At 40.7% G+C, this 25,160-nt stretch overlaps 1 long non-coding RNA gene across 4 annotated transcripts in view; it reads left to right on the plus strand.

The window, feature by feature from the left end:
- The first annotated feature begins 15,353 nt into the window (after positions 1–15,353).
- LOC141746496 (uncharacterized) overlaps positions 15,354–25,160 on the plus strand; it is a 219,762-nt gene continuing 209,955 nt past the window's right edge. For all 4 annotated transcript variants that reach the window (XR_012588377.1, XR_012588376.1, XR_012588379.1 and 1 more), the window contains exon 1: positions 15,354–15,518. This is a non-coding gene — a long non-coding RNA (uncharacterized LOC141746496). The remainder of the gene's footprint in view (positions 15,519–25,160) is intronic.

Here is a 25,160-nt window from a genome sequence, read left to right on the forward strand (position 1 = left end):
GCATGAAGCTGGGGAGCGTGCCATCTGGCAAGATCTCTGAGTGCAAGGAGAGACACTGCCTTGATGCAGGACAGTGTACACATCTGTTTCATGCTATGACTTCAAACACCGTTTGTATTTTGGTGAAAATCTGCAGATCAGGACAACAGAATTTATGAAGTGGGAGTTTTAGAGGCCAGTGTTATTCAGAATTTCCCAGACTAGTCGGATTACTGTTGCTCTGCTTTATGTTGGTTGTACGTGGTGGAGGAAAGAGATTCCTGAAAGCAGAGCTCATCCACAGAAACAAACCTGAGAATTTGTCCCACGTGTCATTCCAGTTCAGTGTTATGACTGCACTTCGTTTCCTCTGACTTGTAGTGCTGTCTCAGATAACACTGCTCATCCAAACCCGAGTCTTATCAAAATTCAATGACTCAGACATACATCATGGACAAATCATGGGAAGATTTGTGTGGATGTACTTGGAAATTGCCAGTCACAGTTAGAAAGATTTGAAACAGAATGAGAAACGGAAAGGAGTGGAGACGGCAGGTAGACCAAGCTGAAACTGTAGAACAAAGGGATGGGGAAAAGTGAAAATAGGAATAGAAGGTGGCAAGAAATATCTTGACATTACTAAGCATTTGGTAGAAGTACTTTTAATAAAAGAAATCTACATAAGAGACCACATGGGGGCAGGGCTAAATCAAAGATCAATATCTCTGAATATTCCTGGAATTTATGTTGAAATGGTCATTTCATGTGAATGGTCCTCACCTGTACTGGCTTTACTGGTGCAAATAATGGGTAAGTAAAGTCTGATGTAAACACAGAAAGATCACTGATGAAATCTAAAATAAGTATGTAGCCTCTAATGAGCTCCATTTCATTAGAATCCTCTCTGAAAATCCTACAATTTTTTGTTTGTTTTTTTTCAATGCAGCATATGTTCTAGTCATCAGTCTCTGTTTAGTGTAGGAAGCAGGGCTAGTATTTCTTTGCCTGGTTTTGGCTGTCCATAAAAATATCTGACTGACATGATCAAGTTGACTTTCCATAGCCTAGTTCATGGCATACACGTCATCAAAAAATTTGCTTTGTTATGGTATGAGAGTAGTAAGAAATATAAATTGATACATTAGGGATCGTGGATTTGTGAAGTCCTAGAAATTGAGTACTCGGCAGTGAAACAAGAGATATTAACTCTTGGGAATTTTACTGTCTGTGATGTTTGAAGAGAAGTTACTGTCATTGTGGCTCGTAGGAAGTGAGGATTAATTCCCCAGATTTATTGTCGGAGGCACAGTGTATGTTATCCCTTAATGAACTAACAAAGAATACATAACATGAAACGATGATACTGTAGGCTTTCCATAATGCAACAAACAGACTAGATCCAGCCCGCTGGGGCTATTTGGATTTTAAGGGATTTAAAATTTTGGCTAAGTGGAGATATTCATACTATAAGTCCTTTCTTTTAGTTGCTGTGTCTATAGCTTTTTTTTGTGCTTTATGTGCACCAACCTGTAATAGGGATCCATATATTATATGTCTGTCTCAATTTAAAAAAGTCCTCACTAAAAGGTCTGGTGTATGGTTTAGATCACCAACATGAGGCAAGTGGACCAGAAACTAATTCCTTAACCTGTAACTCCTCCTTAAGTGTTGCAGGTGATTACTGAAGCTTGTAGATACAGCACATGCACAGTGGAGACTGCTGCTGCCTTAATCATCTTCATGAATTGTATTACTTAATTGAAAACGCTAATCGCATAACTGTTAAATTGTTAATAACCATGAATCAGTATGTCATTAATTTGAAATTGCTATAATCACAGAATGCACAAGTGTAGAATTTCACTGGTGAGGTTGAACAATTGATTTAATTTCCTAATGACAGATGTGTCATAAACGGGTAGTGTACAAATAGTAATTAAGTGCAAAAGTATGTGTTTCTTTGCTTTCAGTCATATTTGTTTACTTTTCAGACAAGCAAAATACCTGAGAACTTTTTTACGTAAGATAATAATCTTTCTGAATTTCAGAGAAAAAAGTTTCTGTGATTATTTCATCCCAGCATGGGTCTTTTCTAGGGCTGTCCTATCTTCAGAAAGAAAAAAGTGAAGCAAAATTATCAGCACTTCCTTACAAATGGAGCAAGACTGTCTACTGGGCCCAGTCAGCCCATTTTGCATTACTAAATGCACCTAGGTTATAGAAACTCAGGCCTAGTCCTTTTCTTATACAGTGATTCAATATTCCTTTTAGATGCAAAAAACCCTGCCCGTGGACTAGGACTGAATACAAATCTCTGCGGGTGTTTAATGCTAGTCCTTGCTGCACTTCCTTTCCAAGTGCTAGTTACGGCGTTTCTGTGCAGGAAAATTAGCACACAGCTGGTTACATACTACATGGCTCTCCGGGCTACATTCCTTGGCATTAAGTTGGAGGTAGTTTTCTTCATTTCTGAAACCTTGGTGTAATCTATATACCTTGTTTGGGCACGTGCAAGTTCCGTATTTCAAGGGGAAAGCAAAGCGTGGCCTTACCATGCACTGATTGCATCCATGAGGGAACAGTGAAATATCACCGGTTTTGCTAGCTGACTTTGCAGTGCTTTAATATTAATTTTCAGAACAGCCACCTCTGAGTCACACCTCAGTTTCCCACCTCCTTCTACTTAAGTCCAGTTTGTCAAAACTGAAGTTGTGCCCTTTGCTATGACAACCAAGGAAGAAAGATATTACAAGAGTTTCCTGTGGGAGCGTGCAGAGGTCTCCTTACTAGGTACAAAATGTTTTCTCTCTGTCTACCTAGGAAGATGGCATCGCAGCCGTGGAGATACCGCAATGTTCAGTACGTCCTGTAGACCAAGGATGTCACATTATATTCATTTTATTGAAGCAGAACTCAGGCACACAAAGTGGCAAGAAGCAAACCCATCTGCAATAGATTTTGAATTCCTCAGACTCCTGTGGAAAATCTAGTGCCTCGCTGGATAGACGAGTATGGCTACATATCTTGAATCCTTAGCTATTGCTTTAACACTTACTGGGGTTTGTTTTCAAAGAGATTATACACTTCTATAAGCCAGTTGAACATATACATGGTTATGTCCATTAATATTGCATCACACTGCAATTTATACTTCTAATTTCATCAGAAAAGCAGAATAAAAATATGCACATGTAAATTCACTCTTGTTCATTGTTCAGTCTCAAGCCGCAGCGGAGTAAACTTTCCATGCAGCATGTGAGAAATTAGGCATACTGGCAGCTGTGAACATCTAATTCCCCCTGCAGGGTGCTGACAATGTACTCCAAAGTAATGTTTTTCACTAATTACATACTGCACTGACCATGGAAGCCTTCCACTATCCCATGGCAGAACAGTAAGATTTCTACAGCTTTTTCATTTAATTGAAAGCAAGTATGAGGGACTGTTACTATTGTCTTCTGGGATCCAGTGAGGCATCTACAAATTGCAGAATTCTAGACAACTGTTTAAAACTATGTTATATTGCTATCTCTCTCTTGCTTTTATTTAGAAAAAAAAGCATCCAACACCCTTAAAATAAAACCTAAGAGAATATTCAGCAGGCAGGCTTCTCCAGAGGTGTGTCATGCTGCCACTTATAAATTAGATGGAAAAGGGGTTGCCTTGCTATTGCTCAAAATTAAAATTCAGGAAAAAGAAAAAAACACCACAAAATAAAACAATGAGTTACTTTCTGGCAGTGATAGGTTGGGTTTTTTTTCAACTTTGTTATCAGTTTATTGAATAGTTCTTTTGCATTCATCCAAGAGTGATTGTTTTAACAGAAATACTACCTCATTTAGGTTCAAAATATGTTTTCACTTTCATTAGTTATTGCTTAATCTTCCTACTACTGAATTAGCTTTGAGAAAAATAGGATTAAACTCTAATATGCAAAAAGTAGTCCCCATTAGACGAGAAAAAGAGAAATCAAGCCTTCCGTTTGAAATATAGTACATACCTGTGTTGTATAGTTTTAATGGGTTTATATTGCACTATGTAAATTTATAATGCGTGTCTTCAAGCACCGTAAGGAGAGAACAGGATGGAACACATGGAGTAGAGCACCTCTTAATAGGAAGGTGGTTTAACTGTCCGTCTGCGTTGGTACTTCTGTGAAATGGAGGCACTGAAGCTTGCACTGCTCTGCATCTCTTCGTGGCAGTGCAGGGTGCTTCAAGTGCCAATTTTTGAATATACAGAAAGTAAAAAAAAGGTACATAGAAGTTACTTTAAATTGGAAGCTTGTGGCGCTGAAGATTATGTTTATTTTTTGTCTGTACTGAACCAAAAAGAGATTTGCTAGAGAAGCCATTCAGTGATAGCAGCAATAAGGCAAAGGTGAATTCCACCGAGAAGAATCTGAATAAGAAGGATGAGAGGGGGCTCCATCAAACAAGATGAGCAAGAGATGGATAACTAAGGAGAGAGCAGTTCTTTTGCCAGCAGAGACTAGATGATATTTGTTCGTTACGTATTTGTGAATATTTGAAATTTTGTCAGGTGGGAAGGAGGGAGTTTTTTTCTTACTTCACAGCTTGAGCCTGAATACCTATTTATATTCACAGATGTGGGAGTAGCATGCAATGCTGGTTGATGACTTTGACTGGGATTTCTTTGAAGACTTTTAGACTTCTGCTTGTTTCATATTTGTCCCTCAAAATTAAAGAAGTTAAATACTTTGAGCATGTGACCCTGTGAGTTTGTTGTCTGCTGGGTCTTTTTGAAACAAATTCTGCCATTTACAAGGATAAGTGGAGTAGCTTAAATGAAAGAATATTTAAAAAGCCTTGAAAGAAATGACTTTTGCATGGGAGAGATGTTTTTAGAAGCATTAAGATGAGTTAATTCTGACAAGAATGCTAAGGTTTTAATATGCTAGTTTATATGCTTGAGGCAGTCAGTAATCAAATGCCCAAGTACCGTATGTACTGACATTTACAAATCACAAACAGATTTATGTATTATGATTCCAGAACTTTATCACAGCAAAATCATACTCTGCTTTTTAAAACAGATGACAGAAGAAGAATTAAAGATTCGTGCTTATGAGAATGCAAGCAGCTGTCTAGTGTTTATTATATGGGACAGAAATTAAGAGGAATGCATTTTAAAAAGCTTGAATAGCCTTCTAAGTAAGGTCCTAACTAGATGGTTGTCCTGAAGATTTATACTGGGTAAGTCACTTTACCTCTGTGTTTCCCTCCTGTCAAGGAATAATTATTTATTTCTACTGTTCTTCATTGGTCTTGCCCATGTAGGTTGTTAGTTATGCTGCGTAGGAATTAGAGCTACTTCAGATTTTTTTCTTTTGAGTTAAAGCAGCTCCTGCTTCCCCTCAAAACACCCCTGATTTGTTAAAAGTGAAAATATCTGGAAAAGCCAGCCCTACCTGAAACTGCGTAAGATGGATAACCTTGTTTTGGGAAAGCGTTTTCAGGACAGAAGCTTTCTAAAGTTGGCTGATGTCTCCCAGAGCAGTCATGATGTTCTGAGCTAAGGAATTTATCTGTTATAAGTGTGAAAATGTCATGGCAGAAAATTAATCCTGGATTCCCACTGAATGGAAAAGGGGAAACATAACTCTCATTTTTAAAAAGGGAAAAAAGAAAGACCTTGGGAACTACAGGCCTGTCAGTCTCACCTCTGTGCCTGGCAAGATCATAGGGCATATCCTCCTGGAAATGATGCTAAGGCACATGGGAAATAAGGTGATTGGTGACAGCCAACATGGCTTCACTAAGGGCAAATCCTACCTGACAAATTTGATGGCCTTCTATGATGGCATTACAGCATTGGTAGATAAGGGAAGAGCAACTGACATCATCTACCTGGACTTGTGCAAAGCATTTGACACTGTCCTGCATGACATCCTTGTCTCTAAATTGGAGACACGTGAATTTGACAGTTGGACCACTTGGTGAATAAGGAACTGGACGGATGGTCACAGTCAAAGAGGTGCAGTCAATGGCTCAACGTCCAAGTGGTGATCCCTGACAAGAGGTGTTCCTTAAGGGTCGGTACTCGGACCGGTGCTGTTTAGCACCTTTGTTGGTGACATGGACTGTGGGATTGAGTGCACCCTCAGCAAGTTTGCCAATGACACCAAGCTGTGTGGAGTAGTCGACACACTGGAGGGAAGGGATGCCAACCAGAGGGACCTGGACAAGCTTGAGAGGTGGGCTCGTGTGAACCTCATGAAGTTCAACAAGGCCAAGTGCAAGCTCCTGCACCTGGGCCAGGGAAATCCCAGGCACAAATACAGGCTGGGTGGGGCAGTCCTGAGGAGAAGGACTTGAGGGTGCTGGTGGATGAGAAGCTCAACATGAGCCGGCAATGTGCACTTGCAGCCCAGAAGGCCACCCGCATCCTGGGCTGCATCAAAAGAAGCGTGGCCAGCAAGTCGAGGGAGGTGATTCTGCCCCTCTGCTCCGCTCTGGTGAGACCCCACCTGGAGTACTGCGTCCAGCTCTGGGGCCTCCAACATTAGAAGGACATGGACTGGTTGGAGTGTAGTGATAGGACAAGGGGTAATGGTTTTAAACTATAAGAGGGTAGATTTAGATTAGATATTATGAGGGGTAGATTTAGATTAGATGTTAGGATATTAGACTGCCCTGCTGTCACCCCTGGCTCCCGCTTGCCTTCCCTTATGGCAGCAGCCAGCCATTGCTGCTCCCTGGCATGAACCCTGGTGTGAAAACATAAGAAGTTTTGGTTTTAACTTGTAAAACTGATAGGTGTAATATTTAAGTCAAGCACTTCTATGGCAGTATGATTTCTGGGTATTCAATGGAGTTAATGAAGTGAACGTATTAGTGAACAATTACAATAATGGGAGTTCTCCACTAATGTTCAAGTTTCACATCAGAGAGCAAATACCATTCATTCAAATGCACTTTTGTTTTGACTCTATTGATCTCATTCTTTCTTAAAATTTTTTCAGCATCTCATCACTGCCTAAGTTCAGCTTTTTGCACAAAATGCATATTGCTGCATTCATGAGCACCACTAATTATGAAATCTGCAGCATTTAAAATGCTGCGAACATTTTCCTAGTAATGGAAGAAATTAAGTTTCTTGTACAAGCAATGTTTTTTTGTTGTTTTCTTTTTTACTTTACAGGTATTCTCTATTAGTACCTTCCCACAGTAATTAAGTTTTGGGTTTTTTGGCAAAACTTCAGTGTATTCTGTAAGATTCTGCCCTCCTGAGGGCTGTGAAACATTTATTTCAACTGAACCAAAAAAACCTATCTGTACTCCTGACAGATGGGCCAATCAGCATTCATCAAAAAAGAAATGATGATAATACTAACAAAAACAACAACAACAACAATAATAATAGCTATATAAGATATTATAGTAGAATACCTGACTAAAAAAATAGTTAAGATTTCAGTGCAAGAGTAGAAGCACAGGGCACTTGCTCTTATTTAAACCAACAGATAATATACCTACAAGGTAGACAGAAAAAATAAAAGCATAGGTTTCCCTGAACCAGTGAGTAAGCTTTACATGCTAGACCAAAGTGCTGCTGCACCCGAAGTTTTTTAATTTACAGTTCTCCAGAAAGAGACTCGGAGAAAAAATAAAGAAGAAATATGCAGTTGCGAGAAAAAAGCATCATGTAAGTTCAATTTTTCTTTCTTCCTCCTGAAACATTACATGTTTGTGGATTGCAAGCTGGTCCTGCTGCTTCTTGTCAGAGCACAGCCCACTGTCATTGTGGGTTACATGATAAAATGCCATTTGAATAATTCTCTGCATCCGCTGCACTTTTTATCAGTAGCTAGAAAATCATTCCTGTGACAGGAGGAGTAGGAAGGGATTCCCATGGAACAGAATGAAGGATCTAATGCCCAGCTAATTTATTTTGCGGACAAGATGTCAGTCATATAATAGTATGCTTCTTCCTGTACAGAACAGACAGCTTCATTTCTGTAACGCGTGATAATTTGTGAAAGGCTTCTACATTTTCTACCTCATCCTTATTTTTTACTTTCAGGATTAGAAAAATCCTGAACACCAAACTACTGTCCAATTGGAAATCAACTTCAGGTCTGAGAGATCCTTTTTGCTTTTGTTAACTTTAAAAACGTGGGTATTTCAGGAGATCAGATTTTTACGGCACTGTCAAATCTGGGGTCTAACTTTACAGATCTCAGGAGGAAACCTAAGAAGCAGCTCCCCACATTCAGTGAAAATGTTTTTTTTTTCTTCCTGTTCCCTTTCTGAACTTAACTTCTAACTTTGTATCTAACTCTGACCCAGTGTTCCTACATTTGAAGCACAGACAGCAGGGTTTAACCTGCACTGGTATTGACTTTGCTGAATAGGCTCCCCATGGAAGCAGACAAGTCATCCCTCCATTTTAAACACCTTTTCCATCCTTAATCATGTTGCTATTTCCAATGACTAATTGCTTGGACGTGCTCTGTCTCCTTCAATGCTGAGGTTATGGGGGAATGTGGTGAAAATTTGAGGCAGGGAGTTTAACTGGAAATCAAAGAACTTATGAACAACAAGCCCTGTCAGAGAATAAAATTCACTGTAACTATGCACAACTAAGCAGTCGGATATGGTTGGGTTGTGGCACGTATGTATGAAAGAAAGAAAGAAAAAAATAAAACTGCCTGTGTGCTTAGGTAAATGAGAAGGGAGGAAAATGTAGGATTAAAGGAATATAAATCTTTTTACGAAAGCAGTCTCCTCTGCCTTGGTCTAGAGAAGATTTTCAGATACGTTATATAGAGAGAGGAATCTGTGAAGAAAATAGCTGTGGAGTAGGAAGGACATATATCCCATGTGTTGACTACTTCATATCTAAAATTAGACCTAGATCCATTGACTCGGTTTTACTCCCACAGACCTACTTACATCTGTTTTAGCTATAGGTAGGGCACCTCGCCTCTCTCCGCTCCAAACAGAGAAGTCCATGGGTGAGCTGCAGCTTCATTTGTTTCAGAAGCCTGGGAAGGAGTCTTAAGTTGTTCAGAATCTATATGTGAATCATAGGGCATCTCAAGCTCTCCCCGGGTTGTCTGATAAAAAAGCTAGTGCTTTTCTGGTTATTTTAATCCCATGTTGGTTAAGCAGCATGGCATTAAAAACTTCACACAAAGAGGAGACAAAATATATTTGTGAGGAGGAACTCATTACTGCCTGGAAATAGAGGTGTCTAGATTATTAGAGTCTATAAATAACAATATGGGAAAAGATGACGTGCAGTGAAACAAAACCAAGAAGATAAGGCTGAATCAAAGAAAAGTAAGGATGAAGATCAGAAAGCAATTCTTAAAGGGAAATGCTCTGTTAGTGTTTGGTACAATCGCCGTGGGGAATTAGTCCCCTGGTGAGAAGTCACAGTCTGTAGCTAAAGCACTGCACGCGGAATCACGCCCTGTGGTGAAGGTGCTCCGGCCATTTCATGTCAAATCCCAAGTCTGTCACAGCCCTTTTGAGTGACGCCAGGCACGTCAGTTCACACATCGCTACAGACAAATGTCTCAAACCAAATCCCAATTCAAATTCATCCACATTATTTAAAAGCAAGCAAAAGGTTTGCTCTGGCTTCTAATGCTTGCTAAAAAAGAGCCTGAGTGGTGTTGGTGCTCTGAGGCAAACTCAAGCCCATGTCATCTGGATGTCTGAGGCACAGGTGCGACTGTGGGTGCCCAAACCAGGTCTGTCTCGGTGATATCCTTAGCTCAACTCTCCCTGAGGACAGGGCAGGTGCTCTCAGCCTGCATGCGGCCAGCAGAGCAGAGAAGCAGCAGCTGACCATGCAGGAGACATCATCATCATCTGTGAAATGGGAAGGTGGCAGAATGAAAAGCCCCCACTTCGTCTCTCATCTGTATAAGCTGTGCCACATACTACATGCCTAGCAGAGGTGTCCTCTCAGGTGGACTTCTAGGGGAGCTGCACACAAACCATTTATCAAGCAGCAACACCCAAACTATTTGATCCATTAAAGAAATAGTCCAACTTAAAGCTTACAGGAATTGACCAAACCATTGCAACATGCATTTCTTCATCAACTACTAAATTAATTACTAAATCACAGAATCACAGAACGACAAAATCATTCAGGTTGGAAGGGACCTTAAAGCTCATCTAGTTTCACTCCCCTGCCCTGGGCAGGGACACCTCCCACCAGACCAGGCTGCTCAAAGCCCCATCCAGCCTGGCCTTGAACACCTCCAGGGATGGGGCATTGACAACTTCTCTGGGCAACCTGTGCCAGTGCCTCACCACCCTTACCGTAAAGAATTTCTTCCTGATATCCAATCTAAATCTCCCCTCTTTCGGTTTGAGGCCGTTACCCCGTGTCCTGTCATTACACTCCCCGATAAAGAGTCCCTCCCCATCCTTCCTGTAGGCCCCAATCAATCAAATGGTAATTTACTGTAGCCTATAATCTACCAGTGTCACTGCGGGATGTACTCCTGCTCAGATAGCTGCTTTCCAGCTCTCATTTTCCATTTTTCCATCCTCCCCTAAACTGGAGGAGGCTATATACAACTCCTGGAGAAAGACAAGCTGTCCAGCTGGGGACTGCTAGTGCCTGAACAATAGTCGTTTTTGTTTCCCTGCGTTGCCATCAATATAAATTACAGAATTGTTAATGATGATGGCCCTGAAGGATGATTCTCCTGATCAGGAAGCAGCTGTTGTAGCATATCCCGGTACTTAAATGTGCTTGTTGGTCTGTGCGTGAGTCAGCCTTTGATGTTTGCAGCTGTAAATACAAGGAAAGCAAACAAAACAAAAGATCTTTTTAATTCCAGTGTTGTGCTATCAGCTTCAGTGCTTATTGCATGAGCTGTACATGACCCAGCGCTTGCTGTTGTCCCTTTTTGTTTCTAGAAACAGGAATCACTGCAGGCCAGGCTTGGGCTGTGGGGCTGTTGTAGGCTGCGACCAGTGTGGTGCTGGTAGCTGCTTGCTGCACAGTGAGGGCTTTCCAGCTGTCTACAATTCCTTCCATGTGTGCGGGACAACCATTAACTAACCACGATGGAAGATGGCAGTGGATTAGTTTACCAGACCAGAAAGCACAGTCCCAGGAATCCCAGCAGCCTTTCTGGGCAAGGCCAGCCCTGGTGTAACTCCAGTGCAATCGTTTGGGCCTGGATTGCTCTAATCTGGAGGCTTAAATAGGAGGACTGGTCACATGTGAAGTTAGGAGATACCCATTTGTAATTTAGCCTCTTTTTTTACATTGCAAACATAATGTCTTTGTGCTATTTGCACAGTCTAGCACACCAGTGCTCTCCAAACCCACGGTTCAATATAGCCATCAGTGAGAGTTTGTGTGCACATCCTATGTTTTGGCCACTCTGTGCAGCTGCTTTGCTGGTTTACAACCCATCAAGAGTGGTGATTCTGGCCATATCTGCTGTAGAAAAAATTGTGGATGAATTGAAATAGCTGCTTCCAGCCGACAACCTGGAACATTGCTTACAATGACAACAGAGCTAATAGCAGAGGGTTTAACTGATTCCTCCCCCTTACATGGTACTTTATTTGCACTAAAAGGACAGATCCGACAGTAGCAGCCTAGCACTGGGTCAACTGTGCTGAAGTTGATGTAAGCCCTCAGATTTACGCCTCACATTTGCTGAGCAGAGGAACTCTGGTTCTTTAAGATGTGGCCTTTCCTCAGCTGTTTGCTGTTAAAAGTGGAAAGCCAGGCTGGGCTTGTGTGGCTGAAGCAGGATTCCCTGTCTGTCTTCAAGGGTGGTAGCAAGGCTGCAGCTCAGCCCTCCCAGCCCTCCAGCTGCAACCCGCTTCCCCGTGTTTCCATTTACAGCTTCCTTTCATGGAAGCTCTGAACAAGGTCTGCTGGGTCCTCATGGCAGGAAGGCTGCCCTGCCTCTCGCCATGGATGCTAACAGAAAACCCGAGTGGGGTCATCACCCCTTTTAGTGCCAGCTGTTCCCACAGTGTCAGATCCTCCATGAGGTAGCAGCCCGCCTCGCAGCACTTGAACCCATACCTAATATTGAGAGGGGACACGTGATGGCCCCTTGGGAAATGCTTTCATGGTTTGATTTCTCGCTGTTATAATATGGACTGTCTGTCGGTACTTGATTGCTCTCCACTGCGACAGTTCTCAAAGTGGGATGGCATGAGGGACACTCTCTGCTTGGGGACACGGTTGCCTTTGGTGAGGCTGTACAGGCAGTGTATGTTACAGGTCTATCTTTCTTTAGAAATTGTCAGGATAGAAACATTAATGCTGCCATTTGGAAAAAAACAAACAAATTGATAACCGCTTAAGGGAGAAGGAAGAAACTCAGGAAACCTTACACCTGAATAGCCATTTCTAGATGGCAGAAGAAAAACACTGTTGATGCAGTGCCAAAGATAAAGCAAAATTAAAACGTGCATGTAATGCTTTGGCCAAGGAAATGTGACCAGTGAGATCTGCAAGATGAGATGTGCCTAGTGTTTGTGAAAGGAAAAGAGAAGACAAGCACTCTAATGTGCTGCAAAGATTTGTATGTATGCTGTTATAAATGTCTCAGCACTATAGTCAGCATCGTATTTCTTTTAGGTTTTTAGAGGTTATATCTTTTTGAGAAGAAAAAGGAGCAGAAGAAGCGATGTCAGTCTAGGAGACTGTGAAGGAAATAATGGCGTTCACCAGATCTATTTGATATGTGCACCAGAAAGGCTCCAGTAAATGATGATTTTATTACGCATTTCTTCCCACCTAGTCCCCTTTGGGCTGGGAAGCACCAACTGTGAAGTACAGCTCTTATCATGCTGGGATAAAAGTCCACCATATCTCTTCTTCCAGTGTCAGAAGTAAGCTCATACTGGACAACAGCTCTGGAGCCGAGTGATGAAAGATAAGTACATTCATTTTCAAATCTAAAAACTCTCCAAAATACCAGCTTTATTTTAGGCCTATGATATTTTCCATCAGCTGTACTGCTGGCCTAGAATTCAATACATGCCTGGGACATGCAGTCAACACGGAGGGCAGAAGAGGGAATCACAATGAACAAAGCCAGACTAGCACACCCCTTCTGTTTTCTATCTGGTTGTGTAGAAGGAGCTGTATTCATAAGGTCCCGCAACAACAGTAAAAGAGCTCTCAAAGGAATGTATAAAAGTAACTGTTTTATAGTAAACATTTTTTTTCTTTAGCTCTGACTACACAACAAATGATAACATGAAATCAAACATGACACCGTACCTGCAGGACTTGACTCTGACAGATGGAGCTGCGTTTAAATAGCACCATGTTGCCAGTTCCAATAAAGCAAAATGCACAAAAGGTAAAATCTAATGGGAGAACTAAAAATGTTCAGTCCTTGGAAGTAGACCAGAGAAAGGTGGGAGCAAAGAGCATGCCAGAGAAAACTCTTACACTGAGATCAAAGGGAAAAGCTTGTCACCAAAGCAAGAACCCAGAAGGACTGAGAAATGTATTTCTGAGGTGCTGGAACTTGATGTTATCAAAGGAAGCTCAAATATTGCAAGACAAGCAGGGTCAAGGTGCAGATGTATTTAGATCCTGTTTTATGGGTAAAAATGGGCACTTCCAAGGTTCTTATAAGCTCTGAACAGAGGTTTTACTGAAGATAGCCTCCCTTTCTGGTGGACTTTGAGATCAGCTTCTGGTGTCAATCAACACAGCTCTATTGAAGTCACCATAGACATTCCCAGTTATGTTCAGGGGATCTCAAAGCCTGCAGCAAGAATGATAAGCCTGGGAGCAGCTTTGAGACACCTCGCCTGTGTCAGCTGTGAAGTTTGAATCATTAAGAACTTCCAAAAGTTTAGACATAAGCCTGTTTTGGAAACATGAATTGCTTAGATTTCACAACTTCTCTCTTTGTTACTTTATTTAACGTTCTGCTTAAGGTCTCAGTTTCCAGTTCTTGGCAATTATAGGAGAATTTCAGCCTCCGTTAAGCTCTTGGGATTGTGAAGTAGAAACTTGCAAGTAGACATTGACTGAACCTTGAAGATGAAAATATGAATCAGAAGGCAAAGAGTAAAAAATTGTAATTTTTAATTGAAATCTCATGGTTCTGAAGCTTCTGGCTTAGGATTGTTGAAATCCTTGGGCTGGCAATACAAGTATGTTGCTCAGGAGAGCTGAGTGAGTAGCGCTTGTTCAACAAGAATAGCTAAAGCTGCTTCTCTAGGCATATTAAAAGCTGCACAATATGCACCATCTTCAGACTATTAATTATAATTTTTTTTCCAAATGCGTGAAATTAAGTGATATCGATTCCAAGCAGACAGAGAACAGAGCAAGGGACTTCTGCCCTTCACTTGCTGTAAAAGTTCAATTTAAGCTGCTTTTAAGCACATCTTCCTACCCTCATGCATGGTAAGCACGAAGATACTCTGTTAATGACAGTGTGCTAAGAAATGTGCAACCAGGGGACAGAAAAGGAATGAAGTTGCTGGTTCTACCATTCTGGTTCAGATTGGTCAGCAGCTTTGGGATGTTCAGATAACCAGCATGAAATGCAACCCCACTGTCTAACCACATCCATTGCATTGTGCTCCGTGTCCATACATAGTGCTCTGCTCTCAGTCATGGGAAATATCTGTGATATCTGGTAATGAGTGACCGATGCTTATGCCATGTTATTTTACATTATGTAAAGGGTTTAGGCAGTCATTATTTTTTTTCCGCATGAAAAATTCCAAACCAGGACCGTGTGTGCCATTTAATCCACTTTCTTCCACCATTCATCATAAACCAGAAATCTTGATCATTTTAGTATTTAGAGGCTGAGAAAGTTTCTTTAGTTGACCAGGACTTGCTACCCAACTGACCTTTCAGTGAGATGGTGCTTGCCTATCATATGATGAGTCTTTTTTGTAAGCAGATGAACTACATTCCTTTTGGTTACATCTTCTTTTTGTACTTCTAAGTGCAGATAATATTTTTGATAGCTTTTTTCCCCACTGTCCTTTATTTAGAAGGCTTCTCAGTGAAATATTTGAATCTGAATGATTTGCTCTGTAGTATTTCACAATGGCTACATAGGATCTGAAATATTTACTGAGTTCAGCTAAAAGTATTGAGTAGTGCAGCTTTTTTCATTTGTTCAAGCCAGCAAGTATCTAATGTTGTAGAAATATATAGTACTCCTAGATTAAATGTATAATAACATGGCATGCGAGGAGACTTTTAAAGTCCAGCCCCAGAGGCAGCTGGGACCCATTAAGGCTAATTGCTGGGTGCCTTGGAAAATTGATATCACCTGCATCTTATGGAGGGTGGGGTGGAGCAGGTGAGGCAGGTTTATTGCAGGAGGGCAGGGTTAGAGAAAGAGCTTGGGTTTAGAGGAACAGCGTTTGATGTGTGAGTAGGAATTGACTCAAAGCGCTCTCTAAGGTTTGTGGATGATCATCCCATGATCCCCTTTGATAAGGACGGGTAAAGGATACCACTTGTTGAGCTGTTTGCTGTGAGGTGAAGGACGCATCATCTACTGGATGTTACAAGCTTATGCAAAGGTACCTTGTCTATTTGTAAAATGTCTGTCTTAGCACTTATTTGTGTTCCTGCACCTTTGGAGTGGATTAATGTAGGTTGTATGTTTGTTAGTGATTTAGCTGTAAGAGTAGGCAGAGCCTATCTATGGAGAGCCAAGAGCTCTCATGCAAGGACAAATGAGATGCAAAGCTTAGCTTACTGGAACTAAGTGTGTTATCAAGAATGGCAGAACAGCTCATGGCTGTATAATAAACAAATAAGTTGTGAAGAAAACCACTGAGCTAAGAGTCCCAGGAGATGGGGAACTGCCGGTCAGTTTGTACAATGGGGGTCTGGATTCAGTTAAGAAGGTTGGAGGAATCCCTTGATCTTTGGACCTGATCTAAATAAATGGAGTTTGGAAACTTCTGTGCCTTTTGAATTGCTAGTTTTGAGATGCAGCCCCGGTATAGTCTCCTCTCTGTCTCTTCTCTTGTATCTACTTATCTTTGCTCTCTTGCCCTGACCAGGAGCCTAAGCTGTAGCTTACACATTAAGTGACCAAAAGAGAGCAAGGAAATAGGTGGAATAAGGGGGGGTTGATTCTTGGCAGTTGACCTATAAAAGTAGTGCTTAAACTTTTCTGCTGACTTGTGTGTAGCAGGTGCAACCAACACATTTCATTGCACTAGGTCCCATATCTTCTTTGTGTGAATAGTTATTGCCTTTGGCTTGTCTTAATCTGCATTTCTCTTTTTTTTTGGTTACTGTGAGTAAAAGCAGTGGAGCAGCTGATGTTTCCTCAGGTATAAAGTTATTTTTTTAGCACAGTTAAGTAAGTTTTTTCGATTTTTTTTTTTTTTTTTTTTAAAAAAAGCTGCTTCCATCTAACAGTGGCATGCTAGAAAGAGACAAGGAGGAGCAACACAATTTCACTGTAACCACTTAACAGAAAGTGATATAAAGCCCAATATATAATCTTCCAACCATGTCTTGTCAAAAGCTGACACAGAGTTATCATCTTGAAGGCTTTTCTTGTATTTGTTCATACGTTACGCCTGCTTGTTATTAAACTTGACTTTTCTTTCAGAATTATTACATCGAATCATTTCTGTTCCTTTCCTCTCACCTCTAAAAATCATTCAATAGTGAAACTAATAAAATGCTTTTCTTGGACAAAATAAGAGATATTACGCCCTTTAAATCACCTACTGCTTTCTATCCTCCCACAGGATTTCTTACTTCTATTGATAGAAACTATAAAATAATTGAGGCCAGACTTCTGCCTCTCTTTTTCAAAGTTATTTTATCTTTGCTTTAACTAAAGGCTTTTGTTGAGTATTACTAGATCTTCCAAGACTTTATTGCAATAGAAATTGCTAATGATGAAAGCTTTTTTTTTCCCCTCAAATAACATTTTCACTACAAGGACAAGTTAGTTGTAGCCAAAACCATAATTTTTGCATTTCAGCCTGTGAAAATGACTCACGACTTTCATATTATGTGCTATAAGTTTTTATTGTATTACAGTTCCCTCTACAGTAGTTTCGTTTGTACCATCATCCAAGTCTGAATAAGCAAGACAAAGTAAACAAAGCATAACACAAGATCTGGAATATCACTGGCAAAGAGGGAGGAAACCAGTCCACCGTCTCCCCCTGACTTTGGTACTATCTGAGAGGACAAACACTACCCGAATGCAATGGCAAAGCATTTAGGGCTGGGTTCTCTGTGAGGCTGCTGTGTTTGTACTCCTCAACACCTGCATACTATGGATTCTGAGGGCCTTCTAGGGCCTTTCAGGGACTTTACCCCAGAAATGTCTTGTAGCAGGTCTTTTGTGTTTCATTGATGCAAATAAATGGGGATGAGCTTGCAGAGTGGTGTCCTGTCGGCGGTGGACTGGTGTTAACAATGCTGTGCAAACCTGAGCCGCTGTGTCTGTGCAGGTGGTGGCGTTAGTGTGAGCTATTGGTGAGGGAATCCTGTAAATGGAATTTATTTGAGTGTGCAAGTAAGTTTACATCGAATCCGCATTATTACTGACGGTTATAAGCACAGTAGTTATATCTTGCTGAATATTAAGGTGTGAATGAACAAGTAACAAGTTGGACTCAGACTTTAGCACTGACTTGACTGAGCAGCAGTTGCAGCAACTCAGCAGAGCACTTGTTGGGGGCAATAAACCACATTTCTCACACCTGTCCTCCAGAAAGTTGCTTCAGCGTGGAGCTAGATTTACTTATTCATTTCAAGGTGAGTGAGCCTTAAAACCAGCATTTTCTCCAAGAAATGAAATGTTCTTCAGCTGTGTGGTTTTGGAGATAAGTGCACAAGCTGTGAAGGCTACAGTCCTTTAACGATCAACTCAAAGCGTTACAGGCAACCTGTGCTGCTAGACATCATGTAGTTTGAGATTTGGCTGGATCCTCGTATGTGTGCTTAAGAGTCGTAAAGAACTATGGGATGCAAAATGAATAAAATATTTTAAGTGGGTTTTATTACTTGACCTTCTTGTAGCAAATGCAGTAAGTCTGGCATTCACCAAAGCCTATTCCATACCCCCTTTGACACTGCTCCCCTTCATTAATGGACAATGCTCCTGCCTTACCTTTTTTAAGGTGTCAGGAGATTCATTGAACACAGGAGGACTAACTACTATCAGCTGTGGCTTAGGGGGGCACTCAGTTCTTGCAACTTAAGTTGCAGAACAAAATGTGAATACTGTGTGAGATATGAAGTATTTACTGCTCTTAGAGGCATAGGTAAAAATCAGTTCAATTTAACAAGAAAAAGAATATCTTGAAGCATTATCATTGTACTTTCATAAACAGATATTTTTCTTTAAGAACTCAGAATTTAGGCATGCTGAGCAAACTAATTTGGGTAGAACAAGGGTCTAGTATCTCCTCCCTCATATTTCAGTCTAGGAATGCTGTTACTGTGCTCTGGTACTTACTAAATTCATATGTCCTTTATATGGAAATATATATATATTTTTTCTTACCTTACCCTGCTGCTGTCTTTCCTCTCCGTGCACTCCTCTAGTTAGAGGCTGTGCATATACTTTAAAAGTTGATGTATACAGTAATGTACGCAGCGGACATAGACTCTACTAATAAATAAAAAAAAATACTATTGAATAAGGATTGTTTCATGTAGGGTGCTCTACAAGCCCCTATTAATGCTGCTTTTCCTGAGGGTTTATTGGCACTGCTGTTAGAAGCCCTGCCCTGAAGCACACCACCGCTGCGATTTGCTGCTCTCTTCAGCTAAAATTCAGCAAATTTCTTTTGAAATCCAACTTAGTCATTTTTAGGTTAGGGCTTAAAGGAGGTTAGGGCCTGATGGTAGGTCTCTAAATGCGTGTTTAGGTAACTAAATTGAATACCCTCATGAGGGGAGCAGGCTGTTTCCTCCCCTCTGCAGCAGGGGAGCTGCTCTTGGTTAGTTGCCAACCCTGGATTTAGAGGCACAATCCTGCAGGCTTGATTCTCTGGTTTTTTGGGGTGTCTCTTTTTTTTTTTTAAGAAAAAAAAAGTGCCCTTCTGTTTAATGTCTCAAACTTAGTGTTTCAAGCAATATGGTTCAAGTGTTTCAATTTTGCAAGGGGCTTATTTAAAACCTGTATGCCTTTTCTTCCTTCCCAATCCTGATTGAGTATCTGATTGTGAGCAACTGCATTGAAACTTGCATTTTGGAGCTGTGTGACTTTTTTTTTTTTTCCTTTAACTTTTAAATTTTTTTGAGCTGTCATGGGTCTAGTCCTAATCTCTGCCTGCTGCTCCGCAGGCAGGTTTGCTGGGCACAGATTGATGCTTGTTCTCCCTGGCGCGACAGCTCGGGGATGGCACCTGCAGTTGGAGTATTGATCTCCGGGGCTTGCCTATCGCTCAGCTGTGCTCTCAGCAGAGTTTCGGCTTCTGGTGAATACGCTTTATATTTTTATTCTTCGGGGGACATGTAGCAATTGAAGGAAAGAAAACAGAGGTTTTTCAGAGGATTTTAGGAACTAAATGGTCTTTTGTCATTGAGGAAGCACAGGAGATATGGCCAAAAGGAGGTATCTGTGCAGTTTCCCTGCTCTGCTAGTGGGGATTCCTGCTGCTGGTTGTAGAAACCCCTCTAGCTTGTACTGTTGCTTCCTCTTAGCTTGCTGATATCTGCTGGCAAAGTGTTTCTGTTGCTCAGTAAACACACTTTTTCTAGGCTTCTTTGAACTTAAAACTTACACTTCATTAAAAGCCAACTCTAGCTCCTTGGCTGCAGTTTTCCTTTCTCCATTGCCCCAGTGCACTTTCTTACAGGGAAGCAGAGCAGATGTGACTTCTTCCAGGTTATTTCCCTTTAACCTAATTTGCACCCCCCCCTTCAAAGCAAGGTTGCTTATAATAATTGCCATCAGCTATTTCTGGCCTGGAAGATAAACGCATATTACACTGTGCAGCTGATTATTGAATATTTCAATGCACAATCGATGTGGGAAGTCTGCCCATTTAAAGCTTATAACATCTGTTCAATATTCTGATATTTCCTAAGTGGTGAAGATATACATTTGTAAATAGCACTTATGAATCTGAATAAAACTGAAATAGGAAAATTTGGTATGACTTTTTTGCCCTCAATTACACAGGTTAAGTCAACACACTGGTTTGTTTATTTAGACTTAATAAATATGAACCATGAGTTACTGCAGGGGGATTACCTGCGCAGCCTGATGTGAGTAAAGGAAATCTATGCAATCAAGGTACTATGCGACAAGTTCTTTGTATCCAGAATATGTTTTTTAAGCTAAGCTGCATCTGTTAAATCAGAATTGGTTTGGGTAATAGTTGTTATTGCCTTATTCACAACAGGATTCAGCCCACCTTCCCAAGAAAATCCATTGGCCATGGGTTGACCTTTACTGGTCAGAGTCCTTGTATTTATGATGGTGCCTGTGAACACTGTCTGGCAAAGAGAACCTTGTAGACCGCTCAAGCAATTGCTCAGGAAAAAGAAAGTTCAACTCGGAGAACATGTTATCCAAGAGAATTAAGGCTTTCTGTCCGGGAGGAATTTTCAATCAGACAAGGGTAGTATAGGTAAAATGGGGTTTCTATGGTCTCCTCACTTCTAATTAAACCTGTAACTGTTCTTCAACAGGGAGGTTCTGTTAACTAATTCAATTTTCTATCCTGTCAGTGAAATTAAACAAACCTATATGAGTCTAAGGTCCTGACTTTGTAACTTCAGTCATAACGAACGCCCTCCCTCACATGTTGACTCAGTAGCACTGGTGAAGCTGTTTGTGGCCTGAACAGTTATTCAGTATAAGGATTTAAAACTTATATAAGTGGTGAAATTGATTAACCTCATCGTATAACCTTGGAGGAATAGCCTCTTCTGTTGCAACTCTTCTAGGCTGAATTCTTTACACAAGGACTAAGAATATATTTAAAAGCTGAAAAATCAGTCGTCCTTTTTGTCTTCCGTGCTTCACTTGGCCTGGGTGCCATACAAAGAACCTTTTTGTGCCTGGGCTTGGAGCAGGAATTTTGCATCGCTCTAGTGTTTAGCAGGTGGTGCTACATGCCTTTGTACCCATCGAGCCTTCAGGGACTTCATGGCTTAAAGCAGACATATATTATTGCTGCTCTTGATAGACACATTTCTTTTCTGAAGGTATTTTGAAAGCCTGCAAAGCTCTGCCTAATAGAAGTTCCGCTTGATGTGCGAGTAGGCTGTTTATACTGCACGTCAATGAAGAAAAAATTGGTCAATTTTACAAAACGTCTTCACTCTATCTGCCATATCCAGTATGGAGAAACATGCGATGTCTTTTGCAGGGAAATTATGAATCCAATTTGGAAGCAGTCAGAAGGCATAATTCTTATGCTGCCCAGAGGCTGACGAATAAGTGACTGCTCTGTGCTGAAGGTGTGTTTAGGTGTTTGTGAGCTGGCAGCTTTTCTTTTGTTGCATCAAAAAGGGATGATTAAAACCAAATTTCTTTGGGTGGACATCCTGAGAGAAAAGATGTGCCTAAACAGAAAATGATACTATCTCTGGTGCAGAAGTTGCCCAAGTTTCTGCTAAACTAAGCAGATTCTGGAAAAAGCTGGGTCGGCCCCTCAGTTGTCCTCATCAGTACCAAGCCTGTGCAGTTCTGGAGTACAGCTCTCTGCAATGAGAAGAATTGGCTGATTAATGAAAAACTGTTCAAGTACTTCTGTTAAATACTGGGAAAAGCAGACATTAACTCTTCCCTGCTTTATGCCACTTGAGGCCATTTGCACCTGAGGCCACCTGATGTGAAGCTCAGGGAGGTGTCCCTGGACTTGATGGCCCCATGCAGCATCACTGTCCCTCTCAGTGTGAGGCAGTAGCTCTTCTTCCAGGCAAGGGTTGAGCCCATGTCTGCCTGACTAGTAACTGTACATCAGGTTGACTAGCTTGTTTTGCACACAGGGGGGTGGTGGTGGAGGAAACGCTCATAAAGGTGCTTGGCAATTAGGGCTTGGCATTTGACACCGAGAGATGACTCGGTGAATACACTTAAAGCAGATAACTCAAGCTTCAGTCAACAAATTCTCTTGATATTTCTAAATTTAGAAAAATTAAATTAGGATGTGTAACAAAATATTTTGTAAACTTTGTGGTTGTTTTTTTTTTTCTTTTGAACAAAATTCTGCTCCCAGTTATGCTGAGAAATACCAGTACAGTCAAGGTTACGTTGCTGGACAAACTGACAATTGAATTTGTACTGCAAAGTACAGTAGTGAGCCTTGGGTCAAAGGGGAAAGGTAGGACTTCATCTGAAGATGATGTGTGATGAAGAAGATGATGTGTGATGAAGAAGATGATGTGTGATGAAGAAGATGATGTGTGATGAAGAAGATGATTAAAAAAAAAAACAACAAACAAATCCAGTCTTGGTTTCAGAAGCGTAAGAAATCCTTCCTTAGTTGGATACGCAGTTTTTACGTACCTCTGCAGCACTGCTCCCAGGTACTCTGCCAATCCTGACGCCTCCTGTCCCAGGCAGTCGCAGCTCTTCAAATGATAAAAGGCAAATGTTACATAATGCATACTTATGAATATTTATAATTTGCCTACCAGTTAAACTTACAAATCATTGCTGTTCTCCTGAGTTTCCTTCCGGCAGAGGGTACGGGGAAGTTGTTTGCCGTGTCTGTCTTTGAAATGTTTTTACTGCACAACTTGGTGTTTGAAGTAGTTTGCAGTTGCTTGTTGCATCCTTTACTTTACAAACTTACTGATGAGGCTATCTTTGCTTGAAGCCGATGATCCCACTTGACATTGATCTTACTGTAAATGGGAAAACAGAAGAAATCTTCTGGAAATTGTTCATTTTGAGGCTTAGTTGTCTTCTGTGGCTGTGGTTGATATTTAAAATTGTGACAGTGCTGAATGTGGCTCGGGCCCTGAGCTTTCGCATTGCTTTGGTCGTTGCTTTATTATTTTAACGTTTCTCTTGCTGCATAGCGTTCTCCAAGACTCCTGCAAAGGCTCAGTTACTCTGATGCTGTTTGCTTGTGTTCTCTCCTCATGGTCTTTCATTTGCCTCAATAAGACTGCAGTTTATTCTTATTGCTATAAAAATGCTTAGTAAAGGTGTTTCTTTCTCAGTGGCTCTTTCTTCTCTTTATTATGAGAGATACGATACCAGAACTGGGCGCTAAAGCTGACATAACTATTATTGGTGACATAGACTTACAATATGGTGAACACATGTGGTTTCTTCCTTCTGTTTTAAATACTTGAAAATACATTTCCCCTGCCCCAAGCCGGCTATAGCGTCTATAGGTATTTAGTCCTATTCTGCTAATTTAATTAAAAAAAAATAATGTTATTTTCATGGCACTTCTAGATGACAAGACTGATTTGCGACTCTGTTGCCCTTGTCTGACTGATGTGCTGAGTTACTGCCCTGTCGTGTATTTTTCTGTTTTTATTCTTCCAATAACTTAATTTGTATGAGTTGCTCTGATGTGATCTGCTGTTATGCACACAGTGCATTATTTTAATATTCAGAAATGCAACTAATTGAATAACACTTTTTCAGACTGGCTACTCTTCTTCCTCATCCCTTGATGATAAAAGGAGGAGAAAAACACTTGCATTCCCATTGACGTAACTGGGAAGATCTCTGCTGACTTCATTGCAATTTTGGATTGATAAAAAAGCGATCATTCATAGGCAGCCATTTCTGGTTAGCTTTCTTGTTGGGTTTTTTAAAGTTCTGCGTGAATATCTGGGAGATCTTGACTTAAGAAAAAAAAGTCAAGTCTCAACTTATTGATCTAATTCTGGACCCTTGAAGAGACACCCTTTCCGTGGCTTTGTGGGTACTCCTGTTTGGTAGCACTCATTTGCTGTCTTCACTGATGCCTGAATCTCTCTGTTTGCGTGGACCTGCAGAGGTCCAGAAATGCTGCTCACCATATGTGTGTGCTATAATTGCTCAGTTTGGGGAGGTGCTTTTGGATAGTGAGTCCTTTTACCTGTAATACGGAGGTGATTATTGCTTGTTAAGGTTATATCAAGAGAAAGGTGGCTCTTGTGTCCCTCTGCTTCAGTGAGAGCTAACCCTACCCCCAGTGTAACGTATACAGTACTGGAGAAAATCCAACTTGTATCGCCTGACAAACGAGCCCATAAATGTGTCTTGCCCTCCTGTTTTGAGATGGTTTCCAGTTTTTCAGTCTTTGTAGAATTTGGCTGAGAGCTTGTCCTCAAAAATATTGAAAAATTAGAAAACAAAATGTGCTTTTTAACATTGGTTGTAGCGAATTGATATTTTAAATGAATGATGATACATTGCAGAGATTAGTGATGTCACAGGAATGTTCTGGGGAAATAATGAGCTAAGTGGTCAGGAAGAAATTTACCTTTATTCTGTCACCTCAGATGTACAGGAGAGAAAAGGGAAACAATTTACAACAGGGCTGTGTACGTCTTAACACAGTAATATATTAGCCTTGTGATGCTGTGACACTAATCACCAAAAAATTCTAGGGCTGTGTCATAAATTACATTGTGCTGCATCTGATTGGGCTTTTTGTGCTCTATTCACATCAAAAGGCAATCACATTTTGTGCAAACTTAATCCTACCAGTTTAATGGCGCATGTAAAATATGCATTGTAATTTGTCCTTTATTAATACTGTATATATGAGTTTCTGCAATTGGGAGGCCACTAATTATTTTGATTCTTAGATATTGGGGTTGCCCTTCAGGATATAACCTTTGTTGAAATTGTATAAATGTGCATGCAAGAGGTACATATTTTGATCTTTTTAAGGGCTGCATCACACGCTGTAATACTCAAAGGAGTTATTTTAACGGAGTCAATATAACTGCTTAAATGAACTCAGCAAGCCAGGGTTCAGCAGAGATTCTTAAACTAAACTGTGATAAACACTGAAGTTAACCCTTTTTCTCTTCCTTTGGTAATGATTAAAAAGATCGGCTTGGGCTAACGAAACTTTCTGGCAGAGCAAAGCTAAAAGAAATGGTTGACTATCAAAAAGAGTCTTGTACACAAGAAATGAATGACCTTAGAGAAGAGAACAGCAAGAATAGGATCAAATTCAGCAGCATAAAATGCAAAGCCATATGTATTAAAGGAATGGTGAAATATTTGCTGGTCTAAGTTGGGAGCTCTAGAAGCAGCATAC

This window comes from Larus michahellis, chromosome 7 (genome assembly GCF_964199755.1).
Source record: "Larus michahellis chromosome 7, bLarMic1.1, whole genome shotgun sequence".
Classification (NCBI taxonomy): domain Eukaryota; kingdom Metazoa; phylum Chordata; class Aves; order Charadriiformes; family Laridae; genus Larus; species Larus michahellis.